At 36.9% G+C, this 16643-nt stretch overlaps 1 long non-coding RNA gene across 1 annotated transcript; it reads left to right on the top strand.

The window, feature by feature from the left end:
- Positions 1-64: 64 nt before the first annotated feature.
- Positions 65-8484, top strand: LOC115832504. Its single transcript, XR_004028022.1, has 3 exons — positions 65-241; positions 5740-5903; positions 6330-8484. It is a non-coding gene; the product is annotated as an uncharacterized LOC115832504 (long non-coding RNA).
- The last annotated feature ends 8159 nt before the right edge of the window (positions 8485-16643 follow it).

Here is a 16643-nt window from a genome sequence, read left to right as displayed (position 1 = left end):
TGCCTAGTTAACGCGAGAGCTCGGGAGCAGCTCTCGGAGCGGACAGATACAGTAAACAATTGGCTTGTGTTGCACCTTCCTACCCAAGCAGCTTGGTTTTCTTTCGCTTTGACCCTATAATTTCTTTCCCACTTCGTTGTCGTCTCTGAATTACCTTTCTCTTGATTCTTGCCCATTAGCATCCTCTAATTTCAGATGTTTGTAGATCCCCAAGTGTTACCAGGGAAAACTACTAGAAAAGGTGAGTTCTCAACACCTGGAATTGTTTAAAAAATGAAAAAATAAAGTTCTAGAAATCATAATAGAAAGACTGACACAGAGGAGCTACCAGACGCTCCTCAGATGCTTAGCAATAAAGAACTATGGTGTTCAGCTTTGTCAATTCCTTTCTTGTGATCTTTAATGCATTTAGCTGGACATCTGTTTTGAGTTTGGTTCCATATACTAAGACTTGGAATAGTATTTGTGGCATTGATTCTCGCCAAGGTAAAAACAGTTGCATAAAAATTATAAGCTACAAATTTGGTCCTGATAAATGTATATAGTTGACACTTGCCCAATCATGTATAGTCTTACTGCTATGAGAAGATCTTCCTCAGGTTATATTTCGTATGTATCAGAAGCAAATTCAAGGCCCTTTTCCTTGCAAATATTTTTTTTTTCGTTAACTTTTATTTTAGGTTCAGGGGTACATGTGCAGGTAAGCTCATGTCTCAGGGGTTTGGTGTATAACTTATTTCGTCACCCAGGTACTAAGTGTAGTACCCAATAGTTATTTTTTCTGATCTTCTCCCTTCTCCCACTCTCCTCCTCAAGTAGGCCCCAGTGTCTGTTGTTCCCTCTTTGTGTCCATTTATTCTCGTTATTTAGCTCCCACTTATAACTAGGAACATGCAGTATTTGGTTTTCTGTTCCTGCATTAGTTTGCTAAGGATAATGGCCTCCAGCTGCATTCATGTCCCTGAGAGGACATGATCTCATTCTTTTATGGCTGCATAGTATTGCATGGTATATGTGTACCACATTTTCTTTATCCAGTCCGTTGATGGGCGTTTAGGTTGAATCCATGTCTTTGTTATCATGAATATCAATGAACATGCATGTACATGTGTTTTTATGGTAGAACAATTTCTATTTGGGTATATACCCAGTGATGGGATTGCTAGGGCAAATGGTATTATTTTTCATTCTACATTTCTTGATGAAAACTGGAAGCCAGTGATCCTATAAACGCTCCCATTTATTACCAAAAGGTAGCAGTAACTTCCTAAGGAGGTGTTTGAGAGTACGTGTGTCAGAGCCAGAGAGACAGCTTTCAGAGCCTGCTTCCATCACTTACTAGCTATGACACATTGGGCAAACTACTACTTAATGCCTCTAGGCCCTAGTTTCATCATTTGTAGAGCAAAGACAACAATATTACCTACCTCAAAGTGCTGTTGCAAGGGTAAAGCAACAAAAAGCATTAAGAACTTACCAGGAACATAGAAGACACTAAGAAATGTTAGCTGTTATTTCTATTAAATATTTGATATTGTTTTATTTTTTAGAATAATCAAGGGTCACAGTTAGATATAATAGTCGGATAATTCATTCCTGGTACCTATTCTTTTAATACCCTACTCTTTGTCTTTGACTTCTCACATCAGACATTTCCTGAGTACTCATTAAATGCAAGGAACAATTACAGGAGGCTGAAAGTACAGGAGAAGAATGCTGACATTGGAGAATCCACTGCTTTTATAGAAAGCTTGCTCTTTGTTTCAGAAGAAGGCATTACCTTATCTCTCAAGGTTGTTTCCTGTAAATCCAGTCTTAACAAATGACCTGGGTAAGGAGTGGTCAAGGCCTTACATTTTTGGCATATCCAGCAAGACATGTAGGAACATAAAAGATGTGCAGGATGGTCTCTCAGAACGATTACTGTTTACTTTGATTTGTTTTTGTTTGTTACAATGGCTCATCTATTTCTGACTTTTTAGATGTAGTGTGTCATCTTCTACAGATGTTTGTCTCCTGCCTCTTCTGTATGACCTTAAGTTCTCTGAGCCTTAGTTTACTGTTCTGTAAACCAGATTTTAATACCTACCTTACTAAAATATGAAGACTAAACGAAATATGTAAAAAGCACTTATAACCATGTCTGGTATATCAAATGTTTTCAGTAAATAATCGTTAATAAAATGTGCTTAAAATATTGAATGAATATGCAAGCTTAAATTGGATATTACATTTGTAAGAAACTTAAACATATAGAAACAATTTAAGATAAAACTTAAATATTTTTAGAAATATGCAGCACTCAGCCAGGCACGGTGGCTTACGCCTGTAATCCCAGCACTTTAGGAGGCCAAGGCAGATGGATCACAAGGTCAGGAGATCGAGACCATCCTTGATAACATAGTGAAACCCCATCTCTACTAAAAATACAAAAAATTAGCCGGGTGTAGTGGCACGTGCCTGTAGTCCCAGCTACTCAGGAGGCTGAGGCAGGAGAATCACTTGAACCCGGGAGGCAGAGGTTGCAGTGAGCTGAGATCACGCCACTGCACTCCAGCCTGCACAACAGAGCAAGACTCCATCTCAAAAAAAAAAAAAAAGAAAGAAAAAGAAAGAAATATGCAGCACTCAAAAAAGTGAAAGAGTTTAATAGAGTCATATAAAATGAATAAATTATGACCAATATCCACTGCTTAATGTAGAGGAGAAATGGGAAAAAATTCTTCTCCAAAGAGTTCAAAAACAGAAGACTTATGACTGATGTAAGTATCATTAACTACACTCCTCAAAAAAATAAAAACCTGTAAGTCTAATTCTGTGAAGTTTTCAAGTAGCCAAAGTTTTAATTCAGAGTTACTAATTTGATTATCTCCATTTCATGGATTTCAAAATTGGAAGTCACCCAAGATATGTGTGGTTCAACTACAATTTGAAACAAATTTCACAGGGACCTAACCAGAAGTGGTTTTAAAAATTCCAATTAAAGCTACGTTAACATTTTCTTTTGTAAACCTTTTGGTCTGTACGATGGTCTGAAAAGCAATGAAATAAAAGCAAAAAATAATTTTAACAAATATAAACAGAACCAATAATTGCCTTCAAATAAAAATTTGATGCAACCTTTTAGGAGGACTGCTAATATCTTTAAACTAGTATGTGTTTTCAAGGAACAAATTTGAAAAGAAATGTGTTACATTTGAATTTTTATTCTGTTAATAACTAGTTTAATTAAAAAGAAGTGTGAAAGCTTTACTGAGAAAAAACAGAAACTTCAGACCACAGTAATTGTTTGGTTTATAATGCCTTTGCATCCTATAATATTTCCTTTAAATGTACTGCACAAACTTCCTTGGAGTGGAAAAAAAAGTGCCTTAATATTTTGATGAATGAACAGCAAACTATCTACTTTCCCTTTGAATGTGTTACTGAAAAAGGTAAATAAAGAAAACCAATGGAGACAGTAAAAATAAAGCAACAACCACAAAAGACAACAAATTTTATCTCCTCCCAGCCTAAATGCTCCATTTATGTAAAAGTGAAATTATTTTAAAAAGCAAAACCAGAAAGGAAGCTGACAATGGATGTACTCTTTGTATTTGTAGTTTTAAAGCAGAAAATAATTACATGCAATAATATAGTAAAGTACTATTCAATTTTCAGAAGTTACGAGCATTCATTTGCTATAGATAGAGCCCAAGCCATTTACTGATGCATCTCTTTATAAAAGTAACTATCTTATTTTCTTTCAAAACTTCACAGTAAGTGGTGGCCAATTTTAGATTTCTGAATTCATAGAAGTAGTACTAATTGGCAATGGTGGAAAATTATCATTTCAAACACACAGCATATATATTTCACTTTTTCACCAACAACCACTGAAAATTCATTTCTCTAGTGTTCTGAGCCCATGTAGTTCAAACAGAGTCAATCCTCTGTCTCTGGCAAGGAGCATATGTTCCAGGTTTAACCCAAAAGAATATCTCATTATTCTTGGCTACTGTGATCAGTTCTGAAGTTGGTATGTGTCTTAAAAGAAGCCAAATTAGATTTGGTAAGAATTTGTTGGAAATTTTGGGAGATTCTTACTCTGCCCCGTGGGACTTATTTCTGGAGTTGCTCCAGCATGATTGCAAGTATGAAGAAATTATCTATCTAAGAATTGAGTCAGCATGGAAGACGTGAGTGAAGAAAGAGAAAACTTGAGCCCAGATGCAATGACTTGAACCTGTAGTATACACACATATATTTCTTTGCTCTGTAAGCTAGAAGCAACAACACCCCCATTACAATGAGCACGTCAGATTTTAGATTTTAACACCATTTTCTAATTAAAAGGATAGAGGGCTCCTTGGAGAGATGGCTGGTTTTAGGGCTTGACTGGGAATAAACAAGATGAGCCTAGAGGATCTTACAGTTCCAGAAAGTAAAAAAGATCCCGCCTCTAAAAAAAAAAAAAAATCTCAAAGTGATGGACGTAGGTCAAAGGGACACAGCAGCCAATTGTCCTAGGTGAAGCTAGGACAATTTGAGCAACCAAATTAATAAAGTAGTACTGAAGTATAACTCAAAGTATAAAATAAATATCTGTGAGTCCATACTGATACAAATAAATGATTAAATGATAAAATGAATGGAGAAGAAAGGGCAAATCTCCTGCGATGAATAATTTCAAGTAATTTATGTAGATACTCTACATTCCAGGAGATGGAGCATAGCTGCACGTTCCTTAAGTATAGACTACACATAGTGAGTTTCTTGTATAGTAAAATCCCAACTTGACAGTGAAGAAAGCTGATAAACACCACCTCACCCAGGTGATCAAGATTAATTTCAACAGTTATAAGTCATGTTGACAATATGTACCCTTGGTAGGATGTAATGAGAATGGCACTTCATCTCTGTGATCTTACTCCCCAAAACGCATAACCACAAATCAATCAAGAGATAACATCAGATAAATATCAACTGAGGGAAATTCTACAACATACCTTACCAGTACTTCTCAAAACTATCAACATCATTGTATTAGCCCATTTTCACACTGCTGATAAAGACATATGCAAGACTGAGCAATTTACAAAAGAAACAGGTTTAACTGGACTCACAGTTTCATGTGGCTGGGGAGGCCTCATAATCATGGCAGAAAGCAAGAAGGGGCAAGTAATTTCTTACATTGATGGTGGCAAGCAAACAGAGCTAGTACAGGGAACTCCCATTTTTAAAACCATCAGATCTCATAGGACTGATTCACTGTCACAACAGTATGGGAGAAAACACCCCCATGATTCAATTATCTCCCACCAGGTTCCTCCCGCAACATGTGGGAATTATGGGAGTATAATTCAAGATGAGATTTGGGTGGGGACACAGCCAAACAATATAATTCCACCCCTGGCCCATCCCAAATCTCATGTCCCCACATTTTAAAACTAATCATGCCTTCCCAAAAGTCCCCTAAAGTCTTAACTCATTCCAGCAATAACCTGAAAGTCCACAGTCCAAAGTATCATCTGACACAAGGCAAGTCCCTTCTACCTATGAGCCTGTAAAATCAAAAGCAAGTTAGTTAATTCCTAGATACAGTGGGGTTACAGGGATTGGGTAAATACAGCCATTCCAAATGGGAGTCATTGGCCAAAACAAAGGAGCTACAGGCTCTATGCAAGTCCAAACTCCAGCAGGGCAGTCAAATCTTAAAGCTCCAAAATGATCTCCTTTTACTCCATGTCTCAAATCCAGGTCAAGCTGATGCAAGAGGTGGGTTCCCATGGTCTTGGGCAGCTCTACCCCTGTGGCTTTTCAGGGTACAGTCTCCCTCCTGGCTGCTTTCATGGGCTGGTGTTGAGTGTCTGCAGTTTTTCCAGGTGCACAATGCAAGCTATCAGTGGATCTACCTTTCTGGGGTATGATGGACAGTGGCCCTCTTCTTAACAGCTCCACTAGGCAGTGCCCCAGTAGGGACTCTGTGTGGGGGCCCTGACCCCACATTTCCCTTCTGCATTGCCCTAGCAGAGGTTCTCCATGAGAGCCCCGCCCCTGCAGCAAACTTCTGCCTGGACATCCAGGTGTTTCCATACGTCCTCTGAGACCTAGGTGGAGGTTCCCGAACCCCAGTTCTTGACTTTTGTGCACAGGCAGGCTCAACACCATACAGAAGCTGGCAAGGCTTCAGGCTTGCACCCTGTGAAGCCATGACCCAAGCTCTACTTTGGCCCCTTTCAGCCATGGCTAGAGTGGCTGGGAAACAGGGCACCAAGTCCCTAGACTGCACACAGCATGGGGACCCTGGGACTGGCCCTCAAAACCACTTTTTCCTCCTACACTTCCAGGCCTGTGATGGGAAGGGCTGCCGTGAAGACCTCTGACATGCCCTGGAGGCATTTTTCCTATTGTCTTGGGGATTAGCATTTGGTTACTTGTTACTTATGCAAATTTCTGCAACTGGCTTGAATTTCTCCTCAGAAAATGGGATTTTTCTTTTCTATCACATTGTCAGGCTGCAAATTTTCCGAACATTTATGCTCTGCTTCCCTTATAAAACTGAATGCCTTTAACAGCACCCAAGTCACCTCTTGAATGCTTTGCTGCTTAGAAATTTCTTCTGCCAGATACCCTAAATTATCTCTCTCAAGTTCAAAGTTCCACAAATCTCTAGGGCAGGAGCAAAATGCCACTAATCTCTTTATTAAAACATAAGAAGAGCCACCTTTGCTCCAGTTCCCAACAAGGTCCTCATCTCCATCTGAGATTACCTCAGCCTGGATTTCATTGTCCATATTGCTATCAGCATTTTGGGCAAAGCCATTCAACAAGTCTCTAGGGAGTTCCAAACTTTCCCACATTTTCCTGTCTTCTGAGCCCTCCAAGCTGTTCCAACCTCTGCCTGTTACCCAGTTCCAAAGTTGCTTTCACATTTTTGGCTATCTTTTCAGCAACACTCCACTCCTGGAACCAATTTACTGTATTAGTCTGTTTTCTTGCTGCTAATAAAAACATACCTGAGACTGGGCAATTTACAAAATAAAGAGGTTTAATTGGACTCACAGTTCCACGTGGCTGAGGAGGCCTCAGAATCATGGTAGAAGGCAAAGAGGAGCAAGTCACATCTTACATCAATGTCAGCAGGCAAAGAGAGCTTGTGCAGGGAACTCCTGTTTTGAAAACCATCAGATCTTGTGTGACTTATTCACTACCACAATAACAGTATGCGGGAAACCACCCCCATGATTTAATTTTCTCTCACAGAATTCTTCCCACAACATGTGGGAACTATGGGAGTACATTCAAGATGATATTTGGGTGAGGACACAGCCAAACCATATCAATCATCAAACAAGAAAAGTGGGAAACTTTCACAACCAAGAGATCCCTAAAGAGGTATGCTGACTGAATGTAATGTGGGATCCTAGGGCAAAAAGAATATTATGTAAAAACTAAGGATATCTGAATAAAGTATGGACTTTATTTAGTTAATACTAATGTGTCAATAATGGTTCATTAGATGTAACAAATGTACCATATTGATGTAAGATGTTCAAAGTAGGGAAAACTGAATATGAGTATATGGGAACTTTATCTTTGTAACTTCTTGGTAAATCTAAAACTATTCTGAAATAAAAAATTAATTTTTAAAGAGTTGCTTGAACCTTTATTCTAGCATTTCCTTAAACAAGCCTCACCATTGACCTTTCTTTTAAAACAATAAATTCCTTTTGCTTAAGTCAGTTTCTGTTGGGCTTTCTGTCACTTGCAATTCAATAAGACCTCCTGGTAACTTGACTCTGTATGGAATCACCATTACTTCCATACTATTTCAAGATTTATTTTGCTGCTAAGGGTTTTTTCCTAAAACTATCTGATATACAATAACATTGTATTGTGTACTTTAAAATGTGTTGAGAGGGTAGACCTCATATTCAGTGTTCTTACCACACACAAAAAGGGCTAATACGATGTGACTTTGTGAATTTAGACCTGAAAGTGCCATTCTCATGACACAGATGAAAAAATATGGTTTGTTTTCATATATAGGACAAAACTGAACGGGCTACCTTTGAAGTCCAGGGCACCCTCCTCTATCTTGTTCACTTCCTCATCAGGCACTATCTACAGACTGAGAAGAGAAGGACTTTAAAAGAGTGGTAAAGAAAGCAACAAAGACAATGACTGGAAAGACAGAAGAATTGTGCAGAGAAAGAGATAGATAGAAATGGAAGTCTGTTGTTCCCCTCTATGTGTATATGTGTTTTCATCATTTTGCTCCCACTCATACATGAGAACACACCACATTTGGTTTCTGTTCCTGTGTTAGTTTGCTAAGGATAAAGTCCTCCAGCTCTATCCATGTCCCTACAAAGGACATGATCTCATTCTTTTTAGTGGGCGTAAAGTATTCCATGGTGTATATGTACCACAACACCCCTGAACTTAACTTAAAAGTTAAAAATAAAAAATAAAAAAAGAAAAGCTGAGTTAAGTTATACTATCTTTTTAACTCTTCTGTAAATCTAAAATTCTATCAAAATAAAAAGGTTTAAATGTATTTTAAAAAGAAATGGAAGTCTGACTTGGGAAAGCATTATGACAATTCTAGCAGTGAACATTTAACACACATCTAATGCCCACTTTGAGCAGTGGAGACTTGCTTATGAAAATTCTACTGTTCGATATGCAGTGGGGTATACAGCAATTTCCAAGACAGTCTTGCTGGAGAGAGCCTTCTTCCAGCCATTGCAAGTTCTCCTGATCCTCAATTGTCACATCCTATACCTGAAACAGAGTAGATTTTTCTAAAGTATTGTGTAATCCCTGATTGACTTTAACATGTCTTAGCATGTCTACAATTATGCATATTACCAGAAAGAAGAAAGAGAGAAAGAGAGAGGAAGAAAGGAAGGAAGGAAGGAAGGAAGGAAGGAAGGAAAGAAGGAAGGAAGGAAGGAAAGAAAGAAGAAGAAAAATTTTTTTCTAAGCACATAATGCAATGCTCAATTCTTTTTGGATAATGGGAAGCAGAGTTTGAATTGTTCCCTCTATAAAAGATAACTCATTTTACCTCCATTTCCTTCCTGGAGGTAGGAAAGCAAGTTTGGTAGTGAATAGGCCAGTTAGTACATTGTATCCAGGCTGGTCAGATCCTGGGACTGTTGAGACAGATTCTTGTGCACAGAACCACACAAATCAGAGATTCAGAAAACATGAGAGTAATGAAAGCTAAGACCCACATGTGAAATACATAAGGGTTAGTCAGATTTTAATTAAAAATGTATTTTTCTTTTTAGAGACAGGGTCTCCCTCTGTCACCCAGGATGGAATGCAGTGGCATGATCATAACTCACTGTAGCCTCGAATTTATGAGCCCAAGCAAGCCTCCTACCTCAACCTCCTGAGTAGCTAGAATAGCTGAGACTACAGGTGCATGCCACAATGCCAAGCTTTTTTTTTTCTTTTTTTTCTTTTTTTTTTTTTGAGGCAGGATCTCACTACATTACCCAGGCTGGTCTTGAACTCCTGGCCTCAAGTAATCCTCACACCTTGGCCCTCTAAATTGCTGGGATTATAAGCGTGGGCTACCATGCCAGGCCCCCAAAATATATATTTTTTTATGATAAGCCACTTCTTCAGTTCAATATGTGTACTTGCTTTAAACCCTACTTTGAATCTAAATTACTTCCTTGATGTTAATTGAGTTAAGGTCTAGAGGTACCCTCCTACCTGACACAGACGCACCCTGATTTTCAGGACGTACATATTTCATAAATCCTTATCGATAACTTTATAAATTAATTAGTCACAAGCAGATGATTGTAAACTTTTCATAACATTTGTAGAAGAAAAATAATTTGTATTTACAAGAGTATCACAGGAACTTTAGAGAAAGGGTTCCTGAGATGAGGATGGTACAGTTATGCTGACAGCTATGAAGGCTCCAATTTTCCCTACTTTAACTACAAACTATGAAAACTGACATCCTATCAATATTCCCTAGCGTTACTCTTGCATTTTCAGCACAATGTTATTTTTAAATTCTTTAATAATTCCAATATCCAGACAAAGTTTACTTATGTAAATCTACCCATTCATTACCATTTTTTCATATTTACATACTTTAAACAGTCAATGCTTTGGAATCTTTTTTTGTTTTTACATAGAAACATTTGAAACATTAAAAAAGAAATAAAATATAAAATATTCAGATGAGTGAACTTAGCAGCCAGGGAACATTTGAATAAGGATGATTATTCCCAGAGACTGAGACAGTTGAAAATTATTGCTGGTTGATCACGAATTTTTAATAAACATCCCAGAAAATCCAATGGCTACTCGATTATAAACTTGAATTTAGAGGGAAATACATATTCTATTTTCTAAGAAAGCTTCAGTCATGAAAAACTGCCTCTCTTTAGTAAGATTACTCACAATTTTGGCTTCTGAGAGTGAAAAGTAGTGTGGAAAGTGTATCTGAGACACTGTCTTTCTACCTGACCTTACTGTGAAGGACACTCAGCTAATTGCCCTCTACCACTCAAAGCACTCCCATACCACTGTTACCCATATAGTTATGCCTAAGCTCTGCTGATACCACCCACGTGAAGGCATCTATTTCTTGGTGTGATGAGCGGGCACAAGATAAAGTCTTAAATTAGGCGCAATTCCATGATTTTTGCTAGTTTTCCAGTGCTGAGACTATTAGAACAATGACAGCTAACACATACTGGATGCTGTATCTGGAATGTTTTATTTGATCCCACAATAATCCTTTGAAGCAGTTGCTGAGGGAGCAGTGAGAAAACTCAGATGCAGACAGAATACATGTCCTGCACAAACTACCTTGTTTAAGCAGTGCTGACTAAGTTGTCTTCACTCCTAGGGCAAGCAATTGTCTCTGATGCGAGAGGATTAGCCTGGTAGTGAAGCTCACCAATATCCCTCCTCACGCTTTCCATCTTAGAAACACTTTTCCTCTTACTTTTGGTCTCTGCATACAGTAGAGAAAACCGCTCCCTTGGAAATAACCTGTTCCTTTGGGGTTAGGATGTTCTATCACATTAATCTACACTAAACTCTAAACAAATAAGAGTGGTGATTCAGTTTTTCTCCCTCTCAAGAAATTATCTCTTTTCTTCTTAAAAAACATGTTTCCCATTTTTCATTTGGCTTTTCAAATATATTTTGCTATAAAGTATGTATAGTAGGCCACCAATTGTGTAAAGCAAAGTAATATGCATGCTTGTATAGTCTTGAATACTTTTTCTTTTTTCTCTTTCTTTTTTTTTTTGAGACAGAGTCTCACTCCATCGCCCAGGCTGGAGTGCCATGGTGCGATCTCTGCTCACTGCAACCTCCCCCTCCCAGGTTCAAGCAATTCTCCTGTCTCAGCCTCTCAAGTAGCTGGGACTACAGGTGCATGCTACCACGCCCAGCTAATTTTTTGTATCTTTAGTAGAGACGGGGTTTCACCGTGTTGGTCAGGCTGATCTCGAACTACTGACCTTGTGATCCACCCACGTTGGCCTCCGAAAGTTCTGGGATTGAAGGCGTGAGCCCCCGTACCCACCCCTTTCTTTCTTTTTTTTTTTTTGAGACGGAGTCTCGCTCTGTGGCCCAGGCTGGAGTGCAGTGGCGCGATCTCGGCTCACTGCAAGCTCCGCCTCCCGGGTTCACGCCATTCTCCTGCCTCAGCCTCCGGAGTAGGTGGGACTACAGGCACCCGCCACCGCGCCCGGCTAATTTTTTGTATTTTTTTTAGTAGAGACGGGGTTTCACCGTGGTCTCGATCTCCTGAGCTCGTGATCCACCCGCCTCGGCCTCCCAAAGTGTTGGGATTACAGGCGTGAGCCACTGCGCCCAGCCACCCCTTTCTTTCTAATTGAAGCTGATCAGAGTGGAAGGGTCACGAATGTAGCACACACTCTGCAGGAAATGCTCCTCCTCAAATTTTCTGTCTCTGGAATACCTTAACCCAAATTATTGTTGATTATTAAAACTTCTCTTACACATATACTAAAATATTTACCATTTAGAGTTTTATAATTAGATTAGGTTTTAAAATGTTAAAAATTTAAATGTAACACAATTAAAGTTTCAGAGAGAATTCTGAAATACTCTTGTAGAAAAACTTGTCTTCTTGTTTTCTTACTGTTAGTATACATGGATGCATTTCTTCAAAGTAACAAAAAATCATTACTTTTTAAAAAGCAAATGCTTAGATTGTAGGGATTGACCAACATTAATTAACATAAGTGTAAAAATTATTTACACCTTTAGCAGAACTCTTTTTGTACCTACCATTCTTTGGAGCAGCAATGAAACTCCAAAACTGTAATAAGGGAAGACATGTATCTTTTCAATAGTGTCACATTTCTAAATCAACTGTTATATCACTGAAGGTAAGCATCAATGAGTCGGCATAATTTTTCCTGCTTTGTGATCTTTGGCATAGTCACAGTATGCAGAATATCCGGTGTAGAACAATGGCTGCAGCTAAAGGTGAGGATCAACAATCAAGCAGGAATTATATGTGGAAGTCACTGCAAGCCATATTTAGGCACTACATATAGACCTTATCCTAAAATCAATAGGAAGCCACTGAAGTACTTAATTTACAGATTAAAATGGCCAAATACCAGGGGTCGTAACGGTAAAAAAAATTATTCATAACTTATACTTTGAATTAAAAACATAATTATACATAAATGTATATACATATATACATATATTTGTGATTATGTGTTTATTAAATGCAGTCTTTTTCATTTTTTTGTTTGCTTCATTCCTCCACATCTTCTTACCCTTCCCCCCACATCAACTCATTCCCTGCAAAGTCAATTGTTTTGAAAATATGATACATGTTCTATATTTTTCTCCATGCTCCTTTGCAGCTCACCATGGCTCCTAAATATCACTTCATGTTCTTGCTAAGTAGGCTAGATTGCAAGGCTTATCAGTTTTCTCACACCAAGCAGTTTCTCTTGTCACATTTGTAACAACACAGGTCAAGGAGACCACGGTTTGACTCCCTATCACAACTTGACTACCTATTGGGTAATTTTTTGCTCCCAGCAAGAGGGGGACTAGCTTCTTTGCTGCATACCGTGGTTTTTTGTTTGCTCAAAAAGTACAGAACTCTTGGCTGTATCCATTCTATAATGCAACCCTCTTCTTCTGCAGATGTCAGGTGGCTTTCCATGTCACCCCTGTAAGACTCCAGGACAAAGGGAACTATTACAAATATGAAAGTGATCATTCTGTTTTCTGTGCCATGAGTAATAAAGCTCTTAGTTTCTGACCCAGGAGTCTCATGTTTTCTATCGACATCTGTAAAACGTAAGAAGGCTAACTTGTTAGTTTGCAAATAGAATAAAATCTCAGACCCTTTGCAGTATTGATAGTCATATAATTCAAATATGCCTATTCAGATAGAAATAAAAGGCTTCTTGGTTATTTTATGTTTTACAAAAATGGATGACATTATATTAATCTTTTCTCCTCTTGCTTTTCTTACTCAAAAATGCCTTATAGAAAAGCATCTAAGTCAACTTGCATTAATACAGTTTATTTTTGGTGGCTATATTTTATTCTTTGATGTACATATAATGGAATGTATTTAATCTTCCCTGTATAATGCCACCATGAGCACTATCACAATAAAATTCATGTACATGTAATTTTAATTAATGATGCTTTGCTTTTTATGGTAAAGTTTCTGAGAATTACGGAAGAGCTGGATCAAAGTATGTCTTTGTTTTTAATTTCAATGGCTATTGCCAGATTGCTTTCCCAAAAAAACTATAAAACCTCACATTTTTATCTATAATATACACACACACAGCTTTCTCTTTAATTTTTCATTCTTCTTCGGGGATAACCTGCTATCTCAATATTACTTTAGTTTTCATTCCTCAACAAATAGTGAACTACAGTGTCATTTTTATGCTTGTCATTTCAATTTACAATATTGTAAAATGTCTTCTATCTTTTTCCTATTTTCTTTCCTTTTTTTTGTACACTCCAATATTCAGTAGGGAATTCCCAAAACATAGGCCTTCTTCAATTCCTCCAAGTAAAATAACAGATTTTAAGAAATCTACATATATTTCATTTATTCACAAATTTTATACTGACTTTATACACACTGTAAAACTCCGAATTGTTCTCAAAAGCTAGTTACCCATTATTGTAATTACTCTGTGTACATTTTTTTTTTTTTGGAGATGGAGTTTCGCTCTAGTTGCCCAGACTGGAGTGCAGTCACGCAATCTCCACACACTGCAACCTCCACCTCCTGGGTTCAAGCAATTCTCCTGCCTCAGCCTCCCGAGTGGCTGGGATTCCAGGCGTGCACCACCACACCTGGCTAATGTTTGTATTTTTAGTAGAGATGGGGTTTCACCATGTTGACCAGGCTGGTCTCCAACTCCTGACTTCCTGATCCTCCCACCTTGGGCTTCCAAAGTGCTGGTATTACAGGTGTGCCACTGCGCCTGGCCGATTTTCTATAATATTCTTGTCAATTTGTAAATATTGATATTAGGCCTTGGCCTATCAATTCTGTTACAAATATTTCTACAATTGCCATCTTGTTATTGACTTTATTTCTAATATTTTGTGAAAAGAAATAGCTTTCAAATTTCCTGTGGTCAATTGTGGCTATTTTTTAAAAATGTATACTGAGTTTACAATCTTGATTAAGAGTATTTTGTTAAACCTTAGTTTGTGTAAACACATTCCTTGATATTCTTGCAAGGTTCTTGTATTTTATTTTTCCATATTTATGTCTTTAATTCATCTGGAATTCATTTTTGTGTAAAAGACAAAATAGATTCCAATTTTATTTCTTCCAGGTGGATAGACAATAATACCAGAAATGTTTTTAAAATAATTTCTTCCTTCTCATTGACTATCTCATTGTATACATTAAATTTTTAATTTTATGAGATTTGTTTATGAAATATTTGTTCTATTCTTATAATCTATTTGTCTGTTTCTCAACACCAGTTCCATATTGATTTGTGTTTAGTGGTTTTCAGTTTTGATATTCTGATAACTGGAAAGTCAAGATCCTTTTCTTGGTCCTTTTGCATACTCTCTTAAGCTCTTTCAGGCAATAAACATTAATATTATTTTATACATTTCCCCCTCCTAATGAAACACTTTGGGATTCTAACAATAACTTAATTAAATTATTAATTTTAGAAGAAGTGACTTCCAAACGATAGTAAACCTTCCTAAGACATATTAGGCCTTCCCATTTATTCAATCTTGTTTTATGTCTTTTAATAAGATTTCATATTTTTATATCATGAAATATTTCCATTTCAAACATATATTAGAATAATAAAAATCACTTACTATATACCTTTTACAGAGATTAAACAAGGATTCTCTCACTTGAGAAAATATATATAACTGCCCGTTATTTTCATGAGTTCCTTGATATAAATCAATTATTTTTGTCCTATGAAGTATTCTCTACTACTTCATTTCATTTGACTTGTTTAATAGTGACTGGATTTAGCCAGTGTCCTCTAAAAACTATTTTCAGGTAAAATTCTATTTAATTTTTAAACTCATTTCTAATCAATATATCTGGATTGTTCGCTTCCTCTTGATATATTGTGCTGTAAAACACCAAATAAATAACAAAGAAACATGGTACATTCAAATAAAGGAATTAATAATTTAAGATCCCGATTGATTCAGGTTTAATCATTTCATACTACCCTCTCTTCCTACAGACCCCTATAGGCTTCCATTCCACTCTTCCTACTTTCTTCACCTCCCTGTATTTAAATTTCAGATGATTTAAACTCTATATGTGGTTTTTATGGTCTTCAGAAAAAAGAAATAGAGTCAAAAATGTAATAATATTTATTCAATACCTACATGTTTATTTTACGTACAATGCTCAGTGCTATGCATTAGTTATAAGAGGGAAGTGGGGATTTAAAGATAAACGGTATATGGTTCCTTGTGTCAGAAAGCTTACATTCTAATGATTATTCTTATCTGAAAAATTACTCCAGGAAGTTACCGTTTTAGTAATATATAGTAACCATAAAATCAGACAAATGTCACCAAAACAATGACGGAGAGGAGAAACACAGCTTTGGTTGAGAACAAAATGAAGACTAACAAGGAAGAAAACAATCCCAAAAATTAAAAGAAGAAAAGTGAATTCTACAATATATAATGACATGCAGCTATATAGAATACATTTTGAAAATAAATTTTAAACTTTATGATATCATAGTTTAGTTTCTATTTAAAACTGTAATACTGATTTTATAATTTCAAGGTCAATTATCTTTCTCTCAGGTGGCTCTGGAAAGTTCTCTAAGTTTAGTGCTCAGACCAGCAGCAGCAAGATCACTTGGAAACTTGATAGAAATGCAAATTTTTAGGTTTATTTCACTAAAATCATTCCTGTATTTTTATTTATATCCGTTTTAAAATAGAAGATAATTCTTCCCAATAGATCTGAAATCTTAGCAAGGAAACAGTTTAAAAACAGAAGATTATCCAGGAAAATGATAGTTCCATACTTCACAAATAAGTATATGCAAATTCAGTGAAACTGTCAGTGATTTAGCAAATATACTAGTTTAACATGCATTTAATCATTCTCAAAATACTTGAAAACC

Source organism: Nomascus leucogenys, chromosome 22a, assembly GCF_006542625.1.
Source record: "Nomascus leucogenys isolate Asia chromosome 22a, Asia_NLE_v1, whole genome shotgun sequence".
Lineage (NCBI taxonomy): Eukaryota > Metazoa > Chordata > Mammalia > Primates > Hylobatidae > Nomascus > Nomascus leucogenys.
This window is presented reverse-complemented; position numbering and strand designations above follow the sequence as displayed.